This window comes from Strongylocentrotus purpuratus, unplaced genomic scaffold (genome assembly GCF_000002235.5).
Source record: "Strongylocentrotus purpuratus isolate Spur 01 unplaced genomic scaffold, Spur_5.0 spur5_scaffold_12, whole genome shotgun sequence".
Taxonomy (NCBI): domain Eukaryota; kingdom Metazoa; phylum Echinodermata; class Echinoidea; order Camarodonta; family Strongylocentrotidae; genus Strongylocentrotus; species Strongylocentrotus purpuratus.
Window position 1 is genome coordinate 656,051 of NW_022145597.1, and position 16,828 is coordinate 672,878.

General features: G+C 36.7%; 1 long non-coding RNA gene across 1 annotated transcript; it reads right to left on the bottom strand.

Annotated features, from left to right (window-relative positions):
* Positions 1-12,787: 12,787 nt before the first annotated feature.
* LOC115922541 lies at positions 12,788-16,481 on the bottom strand. Its single transcript, XR_004063472.1, has 2 exons — positions 15,306-16,481; positions 12,788-13,303 (listed from the first exon to the last, which is right to left on the bottom strand). It is a non-coding gene; the product is annotated as an uncharacterized LOC115922541 (long non-coding RNA).
* Positions 16,482-16,828: the final 347 nt, after the last annotated feature.

Genomic DNA, 16,828 nt, shown 5'->3' on the forward strand with positions numbered 1-16,828 from the left:
GCAGTTTCATTTTGCAAAACTCTGGTACTCGCCAATTAGTGCCATGTATTCATGTGAATCTAAAATCTATTTTAAAAATACATTTTAATATGGTAAAAATGTTATTTTGTAATCAAAACACACAAATATAATTATAAACTCACCTCGATACACGAATCGAGGGTATTGCTTCTAAATTTTCCGAGCAAGTGAGTAATTTCGTTCACTGTTGCCCATAAAGTTGGTATAAAAACTTTTTCTTACCTCTTTTCATGAATTGAGTAGTGACAATATATGATTTTTTCTTGATGGGTAAAGTTGATATCTTCTCAGAGATGTATGAATCACTCTTTTAAAGAGTCGTTGATCTGTAATGTTATGAGAAGATCTTTCCAGATTAAATAATACTCTCAACATCATTTCATGAAAATAAGTAAGAATAGTTTATTCAAACTTTATGAGCAACAGTGTACAAAAGATATGTACCGTGGACTTTGCTGTCAAATATGGAGGTATTGAAGGCATTTCTATTGCCTGAAATCATCCCGTTTTTACTAATGTTGTTAGCGAGTGTAGCGAGCGAAGAAAAGGACATTTTATTATCAGTTTCAAATTATATCTACTGATTAAAAGACATAGCGGTTTCTGCTTCATCTATTTGATTATCAAGACCACGGATGGAGTCAGATTTCAAGGAGGGGGGGGGGGGGGGGGGGGGAGAAAACCCTAGTCATGCTTTTGCATGATAACAATGTAGCCGAGATTGTAAACGTTATTTAATTAGTAACCCTGAAACGTAAATAGAACAAATCTAGGCCGATACCTCCTACCAATAGATCAAGTCCTATAGATCAAGAAATTCCGACAGAAGACAAACACATCCATTCATCCGTTTCCTTTGATTTTGAACACTTGCCAAACCTCGTTTTTTGTTCCTGGCCCGGGTGTCTACGTTCCTGTCTCCTTCCCCCTAACAATTCTCTTCCTTTTTTTCTTTATTACTACAACTTCATTGCCACCCTTGAAATGGTGTATGGAAGTCAAAGTTATTCTGTCCATGGTGCTAAGGCAGGGGAAATGGAGAGGAAGAGAGGATGGAGGGAGAAAGAGAGGGAGAGAGAGTGTAGCATATCAATGCAGAAGTTTGAAGTCGGTGAAAATGATGTAGTATGTCGGTCGGCCGGCAATTTTTTTTCCCCCTACGAACTGTGACTTTTTTATCGGAAAAAAGAAACATTAAAAAAAAAATCAGACAATGATTACAAGTCGATACAACGAATCGTCTTCTTTCTCTAATAATTCAATGAAACATCAAAGCTTCCGCGCTTCGCGCGGGAGGGAGAAACTAAATTCAGACAAGGATTAAAAATGAGTAGAGAACGGTACAACGATCGTCTTCTTTCTCTCTAATAATTTAATGAAACGTGAAAGCTTCCGCGCTTCGCACGGGAGGGGAAAAATGAATTCAGACAAGGATTAGGAGTCGAAAACAGGAACGAATATTCTTCTTTCTCTAATGATTTAATGAAACGTCAAAGCTTCCGCACTTCGCGCGGGAAGGGGAAAAACTGAATTCAGACAAGGATTAACAGTCGAGAACGCACTACGAATCGTCTTCTTTCTCTAATAATTAAATGAAACGTCATGGCTTCTGCGCTTCGTGCGGGAGGGGCGAAACAAGGAGTAAGATTCGGGAACCGTACAACGAGTATTCTTTTTCTATTAATTTAATGTAGTGTCAAAGCTTCCGCGCTTCGCACGGGAGGGGGAAACTGAAAAATAACTTAGTTCCTGGCCCCGGGTATAGGGTGAAATATGTAGACATTGGGACATTGGCATTAATATATGTGTTGGTAATTGGTGGCTAGTTTTGTCGGTAATTGGTGGCCTCTACACCCCCCCCCCCCCACTTAACAGGTCTAGCGACGCCCCTGATAACAACACAGTTTATACACTCGAGATAACTTTTGCAAGTACTACTGGTAAAGTACCAGACCACCGTCTTTGTGTGTTGTGCAGCAACGAAGCATATACAACGTCTCGCGACGTGACAGATCACTTTTCCTAAGGCTTCTCACCAATCAGAAGGCCTCATTTTTTCCAGGAAGTACTGGTGGACATTTAATGCGCCAAATGTGGTTCTCAAATTGCAAATGCTTCCTTCTCACCAGACCCATCCCCGCTTGGTCGCTCCGCTCTCTCGCCGCTGGCGCCTCGCTCCATCTTTTTTTGGATATATATTTTCACCTTATGCGATTTCATCCGGTAAGACATTCCTGGATCCGCCACTGAGTATAGTAGTTTTTCATGTCTTTATCAAATTAATGTCAAAGTTTGTCATCTTTAACCAATTAGATTTGTAAATTTGATGGAACAAAATCAATAATAATAATAATAATAATAATAATAATAATCTTTTAAAGTCCACTCCAAATTGGAAATTCTTTTTGCCCAATTATTGATCGTGAGCCCGACAGCCACTAAGAAGCGCTAGATCCACGTTGCTCTATTCCTTATTGTTGAACGCCAAACAAGGTAGCAGCAACTCCCGTCTTTTAACGTCTTTTGGTATGACGCGGCCGGGGTTCGAACCCACGACCATGTATTCAAGTCTAAGTTTTCAGTTGTCAATATTAATAGACTTAATGCTGTTGGAATGCCTGTTCGTGCTGTAAATTAATTTTAATATGCATCTGTGTATACGCATGTTTCCGTCGTTGTCTGTCTGTCCCTCTTTCTCTCTCCTCCTATTCTTCTTCTTCTTCTTCACTTCATTTTCCTTCTTCTCCTTCTCCTTCTTTAGCTTCTTTTCCTTCTTCTTTTTTTCTTCTTTTCTTCTTCTTTTTCTATTGTACATTTCTTTTTCTTCTTCTTCTTCTTCTTCTTCTTCTTCTTCTTCTTCTTCTTCTTCTTCTTCTTCTTCTTCTCATTCTCCTCCTCTTCGTCTTATTTTTTCTTCTTCATATCCATCTCGTTCTCTTTAAAGCTGGCCTCTGTCGCCCCGAAATTTCCCCATGAAGCTTTCGACGAAAAGCTGCATTTACCATAAAAGCCACTTCAGAAAGAATTAAAGTGCTAATCCATTATAATTTGAATATGTTATCCTAGTCAAAAGGGAACATTCCATACTGATATCAAATTGTTTTTGATTACAAAATAAGATGATCAAGTCAGTGAAAGTTAAGCAATTTTGAGCAATTTTATTATTTTTAATTGTTTTTTGCTCAAGCTTTCACTGACTTGTTTCTCTAATTGTTCTGCTTTTATTAAAACCAACTTAATATTAGGGTAGAATTCCCATTTAATTGCTGGATTTGATAACAAAATTTCATTCAAGAGGTCATGAATAATCAATAAGATGAGTAGGCCTACTAAAAATCTAGAGCAGAGTTATAATAATTCTTAATAGTGAGAAGAGTGATATCATTCTGTCACAGTAAATTGTAAAAAGTGATGTTTAATGCATGGATACGTCTAATTATGTCGGACAACGTGGATATTCTTATCATGTTGATATGTACGATACATTTGCTCTCAGTGGTGGAATAGCGTATTTCAAAATGGGGGTGCACCAACAAAAAAGGGCACTTTCTTAGAAAAAGGGGCACCGTGGTACAAAAGGTAACCTCAAGCCGATAATCCCATTTTTGGATATTGGTTTATACTTCTCCATTGTAATTAAAACATTATCAGGGATGATTTTCAACATACAGTTTTGTGTGATTTTCTGAAATTCATTCGCGAACGAGCGTGCACAAATTAAAAAAATATATTAGGGCAGAAATCTATCCTGTTTCGGATGAGATGAGGCATGATAAAAGTATAAAAATCATCTTGTCAGAACATGTATGGTAATGAATGACATGTGGTCATACACATGTAGTTGCCTTTAGTTTGAAAATGTTCACAATTTTTAAGTGACACTGGGAAATACAGGGGGAAATGGATAAAAGGGGCTGTTATATATTATAGAAAGATAATTTGACACTATGTCTTGTCTTATTTCAGTTGTAATGCTTTTCATGACAGAGGGCGCACGTAAAAAAACAAATTGACCTGCCTAGCCTGGGTCTAAATCTCCGAAGGTGGACGGATTGTCTTTTTAGCAGCGGAAAGAAACACACTTATTTTGGATATTATTAGATTCTGGAATATCTGGATAAACTCTTGGTATCGTAGTCCATCGTAGGTATAATAATTTGGAAATACCGTCATTCTGATCAAATATTCAAGCCATTTCGAGGACGATCGACACACCTTTTTCTGTCGAGCATTACAAGGGCCGTGTATTGTGAGCTGAGCTAGCTAGCTGAGCCGCGGTACGGTATTCCTGTGTAGCCGAGCGGCTATATCGTGCACCTGCTGCCGTAAAACGGTTTGTTTGGTGCGATCCCCTATAGCCTAGCCTGTGCAGACTGCACGTACTGCACTGCAAACTCATCATTGACGACTGGGACTTGATTGATAATACACTTCTGCTTCCCTATATTGGACATTACAGCGGATCAACCGAGAATTCATTGAAGTATTTCCTCAGTTCAGTGAGGCACCTAGTCAGAGGACTGGAGGATTTGCTGAATATAATCTATAAATATTAAATTTGAGAGGGATTTTCCAGTTCAACACGGACGGACTGACATCAACCTCAACATGGCAGATGAAGATTTACTCTTTGATGATGTGTATGAGCTCTGTGAGATCATTGGAAAGTAAGTCATGAAACTAATAATAATAATAATCATAATAATAATATTTCGCTCTTATTACTATATTTGAAATCCTTAACATTTTTTCTTTAGCTTGTGTCTTTTGAGATTTTATATTACAAAATTTACATGTGTAGAGTAAACGTTCTTGAGTTTTGTCATGTTCGATCATGTTGCTTTTACATGTAGATCTAGTAGATCTATTTGTACAACATGCAATTTGAATTAAATGATGCCAATTTATTCTGATATTTTTATCTTTGCCCAAAGTCTCGTCGACAACATTTGTCGTAAAACTAAAAGCAGGCAGTAGACCTATGGAGTATGGTATTTACACTGTAGGCTTATGATCTTGAGATATTAAATTAGTGCACATAAATTTACGATCTATAGCACACATGTAGCTACAATGTACATGTGTACTCATCTACTCTGGTACTCGGCAAAGTCCACTTCTGGATTTGACGCTGAGGTGAGGTGAAGAAACTTGTGTGAATGTGAAAATAGTTGGTAGTCTAGTTGTAATTAGGCCTACAGTGTAGAGTCTAGTGTACTAAATACAATTATATACATTCTACATGTATATTGGTCGACATGGCAGTGATTGAATGAGTGTGAGATGAGTCCTTAAAAAGTTCTCTTCTCATATAAAGCATGTTGAATGCTTGACTGGGTAATCTGTGGTCATGACCTCGGAATCAGATGGCCATTTTGTTATCAGAGTTGGATCTACATGTACATGTATGTAGCATCAACAAGTTTACATGTATTTTATACATCTTTCAGTGCTTAAATTAATCCAAGGCCATGGCCATGGATGCCCCTTTGATTGGCCTCAATGCCCCTCTCATTGGCCTTGGAGATTTTTTGTGCCCTTTCCAATTCTTCCTATTTGTGCTGTAATATACATGTACATGTAGGAATGTGCCCTATAGAAAAGTGGCCTTGCCCTAAAAATACTGAAATTTATGGCCTGATCTTTATGACAAATATGTTGGACAATATTCTAGAGTATGAATGTGTATGATGGTTATTGCTACATGTACATGTATCTGATGCTTATTTTATGTAAACTCCAACAGCAGCTGTGACAGATTAAATTTTTTAAATGTCCAGACACACAACCCGCCCCCACCCCAAACCCTCCTGACACATGTACATGCCAGCATAAAAATACATTTCTGTAGACTCTGTACTGTGTAGGCAGTAGGGCTGCGACGAGTAGCGAATGCTTTAGTACCCGCACGGTTGACAACTACTCGAATACGATTTCTCGTACTCGATTATTCAGCCGCAAAAAAAAAAAAAAAAAAAAAAAATCCCGGTCACCTAGCACTGTCCAGGCCGACGCTTACCCGTGCCAGGGAGAGGGACGGCCGCTTGCTTGGTACCGTTGGTAAAAATGTTTCTTAACTCAAGCACTGCCAAACTCACCACTCAGACACTGGGACCAAATGTCCGGATTTCTGTTTGGACTTGGAGGAAAATGGATTATTCTGCCATCTTTGGTTTTTAAAACAGCATTGTTTACTGTTAGTATTATTATTAAATTGACGCCTTCAACACAAAGTAAAATTGCAAGCGTTTTCGGCGATGGACTTGGGATACTGCTCCAGTGGTATGGTGGTGGCAAAAAAAAAAAAAAAAAAAAATCCACAAAGATAAAACAAATCTAAAAAAAAACAAAAAAACATGGTGTCCGAATATTCGAATATTCGAGTATTCGCTTACAAGTAAGCCTGGGAGTGTACTCGGGTACCTCATTACACTTTTGTGCACAGCCTTAGTAGACAGGAACTACAGGTTTACTTTTTTTCATTGTTTTATACATGTATGTATACATTTAATGTATTTTATAATGATTATTTATTTATTTTTAGTAAAACTCTTTTATCGTAATATTAGTTTATCAGAGCTCTTTTTGAAGCGGTGTCAGTACTAATTAAATTATTCTCTGCTCCTGATATTGTTTTTGTTTCTTTATAAAAATCAGCAACAAAGTCCACCCACAAACATGTACACACTGGGATGTAAAGGCCTACTTGTTGTACATGTAGCATACTGGCATTGTTTGTACATGTATTTTACAACAAACATTTTAAATAGGGCTTACACTGTACACTGTACCTGGGCTTACAAATGTCTGTACTATGTAATTGTACACTGTAATTGAAGTCTTTTCAGCACATTATTGCAAGAGGCTTATTGAAAGACTTATCTGTAATCAGAGACCTACTGAGTGCAATCATTATTTGAGAAGGCTAAAAGCAAACAATGGTTTGACCTTTCACTTACAGACAATGCTGTACAATGGAAGTAAACTCTGATACTTTAATCCATCCAGTACACCTGAGTACAGGTTAAGATGTCTTATCTACAGTATGTCTTGGTGTACAATTGACGTATATTTTACATTGTGTAGAGTTGACATTGTAGGGAGTCTAGGGACCTCCCCCCCCCCCAAAAAAAAAAAATTAAAAGGAAGAGAGCAAAGAGCAATATGCAACAATAACTGGACATTTACATGTAGTTAAAGACCATTTTATCCGAACTGAAAAATAAAATTGATGAACTACATATTGTACATGTACATATCAACGGGAAGCTTATAAATATAAGCCATAAATTACAATAAAATAAGCCACAGATTACAATAATATCAATTACAGTATGCCATTTTAGTGTCTGTCAGAGGAGTATCAGCTCTCTGAATACCCAAAATCTAAAGCTTTGAGAAACGCAAGATGTCGACTGGATGACATCATCTTAAAATACATGTACATTGTACATGTACATGTATGTGGAGTATGCATACTGTACTCACAATGACTTTGCATTAATTAAGCACCGCTCATCGCCTGTGTGTAGTTGAACCAATGGCAATGGGTCCACATGTTAAGTCTTACTGTATTTTGGCAAATTTGACCTCTGTTGACCTGTAAATTGGAGGGGTGCGGAAAATGAAGTTTTAATTTGCTTTTGTGCAATAATGAAAGGGTAAATACTTTTTATTTCTTCTACATTCATTCAGTTTTCCATTTATATCCTGTTGTTTTTTCATCGGATAGGGTCTTTAAATGCCTAAAGTACATGAACCTTTTTTTATTGTGGTTGTTTTAAATTCAATACATTTATGGCAAAGGAAATTGTTTGTTGTAGTAAAGTGTCTAGAAGCAATTAAAAAAACGAATGTCAATGTTCAAGTACACTGTAGACCTGTACTGTACATTTGTAATTTGTAAACATTACATGGGACAGTAAATTATTCTGACACTTAAGTTCTAGATAATATTCATGCTGTGGGATTTATATCAATGTAAAAGGAAACATTTACATGTACAGTACATGGCCACAGAGCTTTGTAACTTAAACTAAGCATTTACAGGAACAATTCTTGCAAAATATTTCTCTAAAAATGGTTGAGTCTTGCAACTTCCCCAAACCTACGGTCTTCAATGTAGGTTGCCCTAATTATTATTATTAGCTACAGTATTGAAGGAAATGACCTGCCTGAGTCCATTCCGGAGAAGTGTATTGACCCCTGAGGCTAGACAGGTGAATACTCATCTTTGGAAACCTGGTGCAGTTAGAGAGTATAGCGAAATATGGCTGTGCTCTCCTCTGATATCTAGATTTTTCTTTAATTCTATCTTTTTCAAAACTTCAAACCTCACTTTATACATTTTGAATAGTTTTATTTGGAGAATGGGAAATAGAAAGTTTAGAAAATTAGTACTCCCAAAAAACTTTCATACAATTTTGAAGTTTTCAATCCGTGGTCTGGTACATGTTTGAGATATTAAAGGTAATACAAAGTTTTGGTAAGGGTCATGAATTCGGCTCAAATGAACATATTTGAAGCGCGATCCTACAATATACAGAGATCGTTGTCGCGATTGAAATCGAGTCTATAGTTATGAATTTGTAAATAATAAACTCTTTATGTTGTATAGCTCCCTCTCAAGGTCAATATATTAATTAAGCTATAAAACAATGTTTCTCTACTAAAATCGACCCAGATAAAGAGTTTATTATTTACAATTTCATAACTTAAGACTCAATTTCAACCGCGACAATGATCACTGAATATTGTAGGATCGCATAGGCTTCCAATATGTTCATTTGAACCAAATTCATGACCCTATACCAAAACTTTGTAATACCTTTAAGGAACCAAACTGGAATTACTTCCGACACATGAGAAATCTTTCACCTGACATATTCTGCAGTCCCATGCATAGCCATCCATGTTGTCTTGAATGAACCAGTGAACCTAGGAATAGCTGCTTGCTTGCTTACTCTGCTTGCTCAGTCATGAGCTTGGAACATCATCTGCTCCCGGATCAGGATGAATCACCAATTACCAAAGTCCCGCTTTCTCAACTCATTCATTTCCTTCGTTCCTAACCAAGTGTACATTTAATCTTGTTTGATAGTGTATGATTTGTCCAGGCTCCTAGATTAACTACAATGGTTTGTTTTGAGGCTATTCTGTTTCCTATTTCACCTACCAGTATGAAACCAAACATTCTGGGATATTTTGCTTCAAACTACAATAAAAAAGAGTAGACACATGTAAATAACTTATATTTTTATTTATATTTTATTTTTGCAAAATAATAAAATATCCAAATGTAACTGATAAAATTTTGAGTCTTGAAAAGGGTGTCTTGATATCATTTAAGGAGCAAGAACAAATGAAAGTACAGTGTGCATGTACATGTAGGCGAGAAGATGTACAGTACAGTACAGTATTTCTGAGCAGACAGCATTGTACATACATGTACATGTACATGGTTCTAATTGACTCTGCACAATTTGTCCCTCATTAAAAATGAGAAGAATACGAGAGGATATTTAACAAAGGTAAAAAGGGGGGGGGGGGGTAGAAAAAAAAAACCCTTGAGATGGGAAATAGTAGAAGAGAAGAATGGGGTTTGGGCTCGCATTGATGCATGTACAGTTTGTACAATGCCATAAGAAAATCACTGAAGCACATACCCCTAGGCCCTTCCCTCCCTACCTTTCTATTTTGCCAATGAAAACAAGTTGCCTACTGCAGGTGGGCAGGTATTGATGTTAGATGTTATGAGCTTGAGTTACCTTGCAAAAGCTCTTCCATGTATGATGTACAGTATGTACATGTATGATGTAGCCAGGAACACAGTATGTGCATAATGTAGGCTCAATGCCACTCAAGTCACTAGACTCTCCAATACGTGATGAACTGGAAGTATATTTCTCTGAAGTATACGCATACAATGTACTAAATTTCTATAATAAACGTAGGCCAACAATGTACATCTTACCAGGGTTGGCACGTTGTAAACACTGTATTTTTAAAAGTGTTAAAAAAAGCATTTTAAATCACCCGTTTTTTAAAACATTAAAAACATGATGTGTGTGTTAGTTTTAAATGCATTTGTTTCTCAATGTGTTATCCACCACGTGTCTCTTCTCTTGGGTCTTTAAACAAAAAATATGAGTGAAGGATTGAAGTGAGCGACAGTCCAAGAGGATGAAGCCCCCAAAATATGTTCGTCTCCGTCGCCTTCTTTACAACTAAAACTTTTTTTTTTACTAAACTAACATTTTCAATCTTTATGACTAAATATTGGTTTGATGGGCTGTTGTTCTTTAAAATTTCAAGTCTTCAAAAGTTCAAACCCTTGAATTATGCACATGCTGCAGTTTAGGCAACACAAAGATTGTAATTACAAACTTGAATTTTCCATCTCCTTATGAGGATACATGTACATGTACATTTATATCAGTTGTCAATATCAAGATTATTCTACTCATCTACTATAAATAAACGTCCATGATTACCTACAAGCAAATTGCAATATTATGTTTATGGTTCAACACGTTACTCCCATTGGGATTACACTTTGTATAAATCAGCAACTACAGGTATACATTTACAATGTACATGTCAGCCTGTAATGCAAAATGCACGTTTAGATTGCGGGTATGATACAGAATTATTTCTGCTCAACTCCCTGACCAGAAGGATGTGAGCGAATACACTGTTGTTCATGAACGTACAGTATGAGTCAAAATAAACTAACCCCCCTAACGCGTGTAACGTTTGCAATACGTTAATTATATATTTAACGTTTGTAGGCGTTACCCGTTAGACGTTAGCGTTACCCGTTAGTTTTGTTAGTTTTGTTAGTTTTGTTAGTTTTGTTAGATGATGTTCTAAAATTGACCGAACGAAGGAACGATATATGCGCTTCAAGAAAATGATGCCTAAAATATCTGAAACATCGTAATTATCATCTCAAAATACGAGCACGAGTATGTTCAAAATTAAATACGATGAAACAATGCCAAACTAATTTGAAACATCCTTATTATCGTCTCAAAATTAGGGAATGAAGTTACGATATGTGCTTCGAGATAATGATGCCTAAAATATCTGAAACATCGTAATTATCTTCTAAAATTGACCGAAAGGAGGAACGATATATGCGCTTCAATAAAACGATGCCTAAAATATCTGAAACATCGTACTTATCATCTCAAAATACGAGCACGAGTATATTCAAAATTATTTACGATAAAACAATGCCAAACTAATCTGAAACATCCTAATTATCTTCTCAAAATTAGCGAACGAAGTTACGATATGTGCTTCGAGAAAATGATGCCTAAAATATCTGTAACATCGTAATTATCTTCTAAAATTGACTGAACGAAGGAACAATATGCACTTCAAGAAAATGATGCCTAAAATATCTGAAACATCGTAATTATCATCTGAAGATACGAGTATATTCAAAAGTATTTACGATAAAACAAAGCCAAACTAATCTGAACATCCTAATAACCTTCTCAAAATTTAGTAGCGAACGAATTAACGATATGCGCTTCGAGAAATTGATGCCTAAAATGTCTGAAACCATGCCCCAAACGTCGAGTCTACCCTTTATCCTATTAAGTCCCTGCTTACTCGGGCTTCAGGACATCACTTTCACAGGTCATTCCTTTACCTCTCCTCCAAGTAAATCTAATTATCTCTAATCCTCTTAACTAGCGAGGGACAATTATCTATTACGTAATCACCTTGACTACAATACCTTTAATCACGAGTGTGCCAGATTAACTGCGTTTGTCTCAGTGTGTGTGTACTAGAACTTGTACTATAAATTGAAAAGGATATAGATCGCGGGAGAGAGAGAAGCGGAAACAATAGAATATCGCTGATGTTACAGGCTTTTATAACAAAAAGTAAGCCGACAGACCGAAAGAAATGAATGAAGAAAATGAAAACCAATATCACTGGCACTTGAAAAAATGAAAGAGACATTAAATCGCGGGAGAGAAAGAAGCGAAAACAATCAAATATTGATGATGTTACAGGCTTTCATGGCAAAAAGTAAGCCTACGCAACGACAGAAATGATTGAAGAAAATGAATGCCAATATCATCGGCGCTTGAGAAAATAAAACAATTAATGAGTTGCGGGAGAGAGACAGAAGCGAATTCAATTAAATATCGCTGATGTTATAGGCTTTTATGACAAGTTAGTAAACGGAACGAAACAAATTATTGAAGCAAATGAATGCCAATATCACCCCGGCGCTTGACAAAGTAAAAGAGAGATAGATCGCAGGGGAGGGAGAAGCTAAATCAATTATACATCGCTGATGTTACAGGCTTTCGACGGAACGACCAAAATGATTGAAGAAAATGAATGCCAATATCAACAGGCGCTTGACAAAATAGATCGCAGAGAAGAGAGAAGCGAAATCAATTATATATCACTGATGTTACAGGCTTTTACGACAAAAAGTAAGTCGACGGAACGAAAAAAAAATGATTGAAGAAAATGAATACCAATATCATGGTTATCACCAGGCGCTTGAGAAAATAAAAGAGAGATACATGTAGATCGAAGGGGAGAGAAGCGAATCAATTATATATCGCCGATGTTACAGGCTTTCATGGCAAAGAGTAAGTCGACGGAACGAAAGAAATGTATGAAGAAAATGAATGTCAATATCATCGGCGCTTGAGAAGGAAAAAAAAAAGATATAGATCGCGGGAGAGAAATAAGCGAAAACAAATAAATATCGCTGATCTTACAGGCTTGCATGACAAAGAGTAAGCCTACGGAATGAAAGAAATGAATGAAGAAAATGAATTCCAATATCACCAGGCGCTTGGCAAAATAAAAGAGAGATAGATCGCAGGGAAGAGAGAAGTGAATTCAATTATACTAAATATCGCTGATGTTACTGGCTTTTATGACAAAAAGTAAGTCGACGGAACGAAAGAAATGAATGAAAAAAATAATTCCAATATCACCAGGACATTGACAAAATACAAGAGAGATAGCTCGAAGGGGAGGGAGAAGCTAAATCAATTATACATCGCTGATGTTACAGGCTTTTACGACAAAAAGTAAGTCGACGGAACGAAAACAATGATTGAAGAAAATGAATGCCAATATCACCAGGCGCTTGACAAAATAGATCGCAGAGAAGAGAGAAGCGAAATCAATTATATATCACTGATGTTACAGGCTTTTACGACAAAAAGTAAGTCGACGGAAAATAAAAAAATTGATTGAAGAAAATGAATACCAATATCACGGTTATCACCAGGCGCTTGAGAAAATAAAAGAGAGATAGATCGAAGGGGAGAGAAGCGAATCAATTATATATCGCCGATGTATACAGGCTTTTATGGCAAAGAGTAAGCCTACGCAGTGACAAAAATGATTGAAAAAAATGAATACCAATATCACAGAACTACACGTGCACTACACTGTGAAGATCACTCCCTGGCCCTTGGCTCATGAATATAACTGTCAGATCCTGAATAGGGGCTATGATAGGATTAAGGCGATTAGCAGGTAATCCCTTATAAGGGATTACGAACAACCCTGTAAATGTGATGTCCCTACTTTTTAAGGGGATGTTTGAGTCATGCATCGTAATTATCATTTAAAAAAACAAGCACGTATAAAATTATATTCAAAGTGATTTACGATAGAACAATGCCATATCAATCTGAATTTCTGAAACATTGTAATTATCTTCTAAAATTTACCGAAGTCTGGATATGCGCTTCAAGAAAATGATGCCTATAGTATCTGAAATACTTATCAACTCAAAATACGAGCATGGAATTAAAAAAAAAAAAATCGACAAAATAATGTCAAACTTATCTTAAATTAAGCTGATATGATAACTTATGCAGACGGACGATAACTGACTTCAAATCCAGGTACTATTCCATCAATAAGGTCAAAATAATGAAGCAATTATGTCATCATGAGCGCGAGATTTTGCAAACGTAAGACACGTGAAAAAGCATTGTAGTCATCCCGATTTATCATTGAACGGTTGCTCGCCCTAAATCAAAGCCATTTTATTCGATGCCAATTATGCCCATTGTTAGCTCAAAATTGTTGAGTTTTTACAGGGCTACGGTCTCGCAAGGTGAACATCAGAAGCAAAATCTCATTTTCTGCCAATTTCATAGCAGGACAAAGAGGAAGAAAAACGCGATGAATAGTATAAAAGATAGGGATCCAATTTATCCGGATAGGTACTGCTTTATAAATTTGTTCCCCCTGCTTTTGATTAACCTGCCACACATTTATAATCCCATATAGGAGAACAATGCAATGCATGTATCTGAGCAGCGTCTCTACTGCTACCATCGCATGTCAATCATGAACAGTGGCCTAGCTCTTTTGTTCCATTTTGCAGTACATAATAATTAGTAGCCCCCTGCTGCCAATGACGAGAAACACCTCTATTTTCTCCATGCCTTTAAATATTTAATTTGTAGTGTGTCTTTTTTTATCTTTTGCATCCAGGACATGGCACAGAAAACATGCCTTCAGGAACGGTTGCATGAATTTATTTTTACAGAAATATGCATGTTGTTGATTTATGTTCATTATTTTCTTATTGGTTGCTATTTTTGGTACTAACAACGTCGTTTATAATACTAATTTAACAGTTTTCAAACATTCAACGTTTTATTTTGACATCGTTTTTCTTCTTCTTGCCCTGCATTAGAGTAATATGTTGAACATCATTTATGTTTCACTATGACTTGTTTTCTTTGAAACTCTTTACTATCTAGTCTTTCCGACTTTATTTTAAAATCTTTTGTTGTTTTTCATTATTGACTTTCTTAAGAAATAACTAATTTGTATTACTCGCTTTCTACATTTTCATTCTTATAAAATCATGTTTCGTTCCCCATTAACATATCTTAAAGCGGTAGTTCAGTTTTGGGGTGTATGGGGAAGGATTTGGACTATTCTCAGGACTTGGTGTCTAGTTTTTCTTTGCAACTCGTTACTAATTCAGTCTTTCCAACATTATTTTAATATTTAAGATATTTTGTTTTTCACTATTGATTTCCTAAAAAAATGACTACTTTGTATTACAACCCCCCCCCCCCCACCCCTTACAGTAAATGCACCTGACCTCATCGAGTCCTCAGAAGAGACGTATTTTTGGTTCTTGGAATTCAATTTAATTCCTTCCGATTCTTCAATTTGTCATTTGGTAATAACGCGATCTGACAATTGACATACTTGAATTACTTGATTGATAAAATTGTTTAGTAGGATGACCAAGTACTTACTTTATGCACTTGCCAACATCAGGCACATCATTTTGTGTATAAAGTGCCTCATCACTTTCTACCAACCTGTATCGTAGATTGATCCGTGAGACTAGGTAGTAAATGTTGGAAAGAGGAAGACATGATATATGAAATAATAAAGGGAAAAAGATGGCCACGAGGAGAATGCCTTTTTATCTTCTAATTAGATCATTACGTGGCTGGAGAACCATCTCTGTGCAATACAATCTGAATTACCGGGAGCTTCGAACGTGCTCTTGATATTGCATAGCAGTGAGCCAGTTTTGTTTGTTTATTTATTTAAATACGGTGATTAAAAAAAACATGCTTTCAGCTTAGCATAGCTATTTTTAGCATGGAAGTCCCTACATGGTATATTAAAGTACATAAAAGTTACCAAGAAGTAGGTCCTAGCAGTCTTCAAGTTCCAAGTCCCTGGTCCTAGGGTGGAAACCTAAATCAATGGAAACTTCCTCCCTGCCTGTGTACTCTTACATTGCGTAAAATGCACTTTCTCTGTCATCAAGCATGGTTTGTAGTAGGTCCATGCATCAAGTCTCTCAGCAAGAAATTGAGATTAGAATCCAGTCGTTGACTGATATACTTATGTCAGCAAGATAAGAGATAAATTTGTTTCTCTGGGGACTTGGTGGTTGAAGGCTGGTGGAATGTGACAGCTATAGGGCCACGCGAGCGCGAGCACATACTAGTAAATCAAGTTTAGGGGTGAATATAGTAGCGATCTTTTGTTTTTCTTCCAGTCTCTCTCTACTCCGCCCCCTTTATCTCTTCACTATCTTCCCTCCTTCTTTCACTCTCCCTCCCCATCTCTCTCTCTCTCTCTTCTTTCTCTCTATATACCCCGTCTCCCCTCATCTCTTCCTCTCCCTCTCTCTCCCGTCCTTTCAACTTTTCTCATATTCATTCCTTTCCTTAAAATCTCACAGCATGCGCGTCATTTTCTCTGACACAACAGCCATATTTGTCCATATTAATACAAGTTCATAACCCAAACAACTTTGAAATCATCTTTTTATGAAGTTATGCGATAAAGGTTATAATTGAAGAGGTGAAAATTGGGCTCTTCTTAAAACTACAAAAGGCGGCACTCATCAGGAATGAAAAAGCACTTACGATAATGGGAAATGGGCATTAGTTGAAAGAAAAGGGGCACCAATCATATCGTCCTTGTTTTCACGAAGTGACGGTAGTGAAAAAAATCGTAACGCAAAGTGAATGCAATTTTTTTTCACTACCGTCACTTCGTGAAAACAGCGACGATATTTTGATAGGGGCATTTTCCGGAGGTGAAGGGGGCCCTTATCTGAAGTAAAAATGATTAACTTCTCGTACCTGAAAAGGGGCATTTACGAGAAGGGAAGTGCTTTTTTTATAAATTGAGGTAGCTATTATTATAAGGGGCATTTATGAAATTATAAGGTGCGCTTGTCCGAGTTAAAAGGGGGTAGTTATTAAAAGGGGAAGGGTCACTTCTACAACAAAGGAAAGAGGGCACTTGTCAA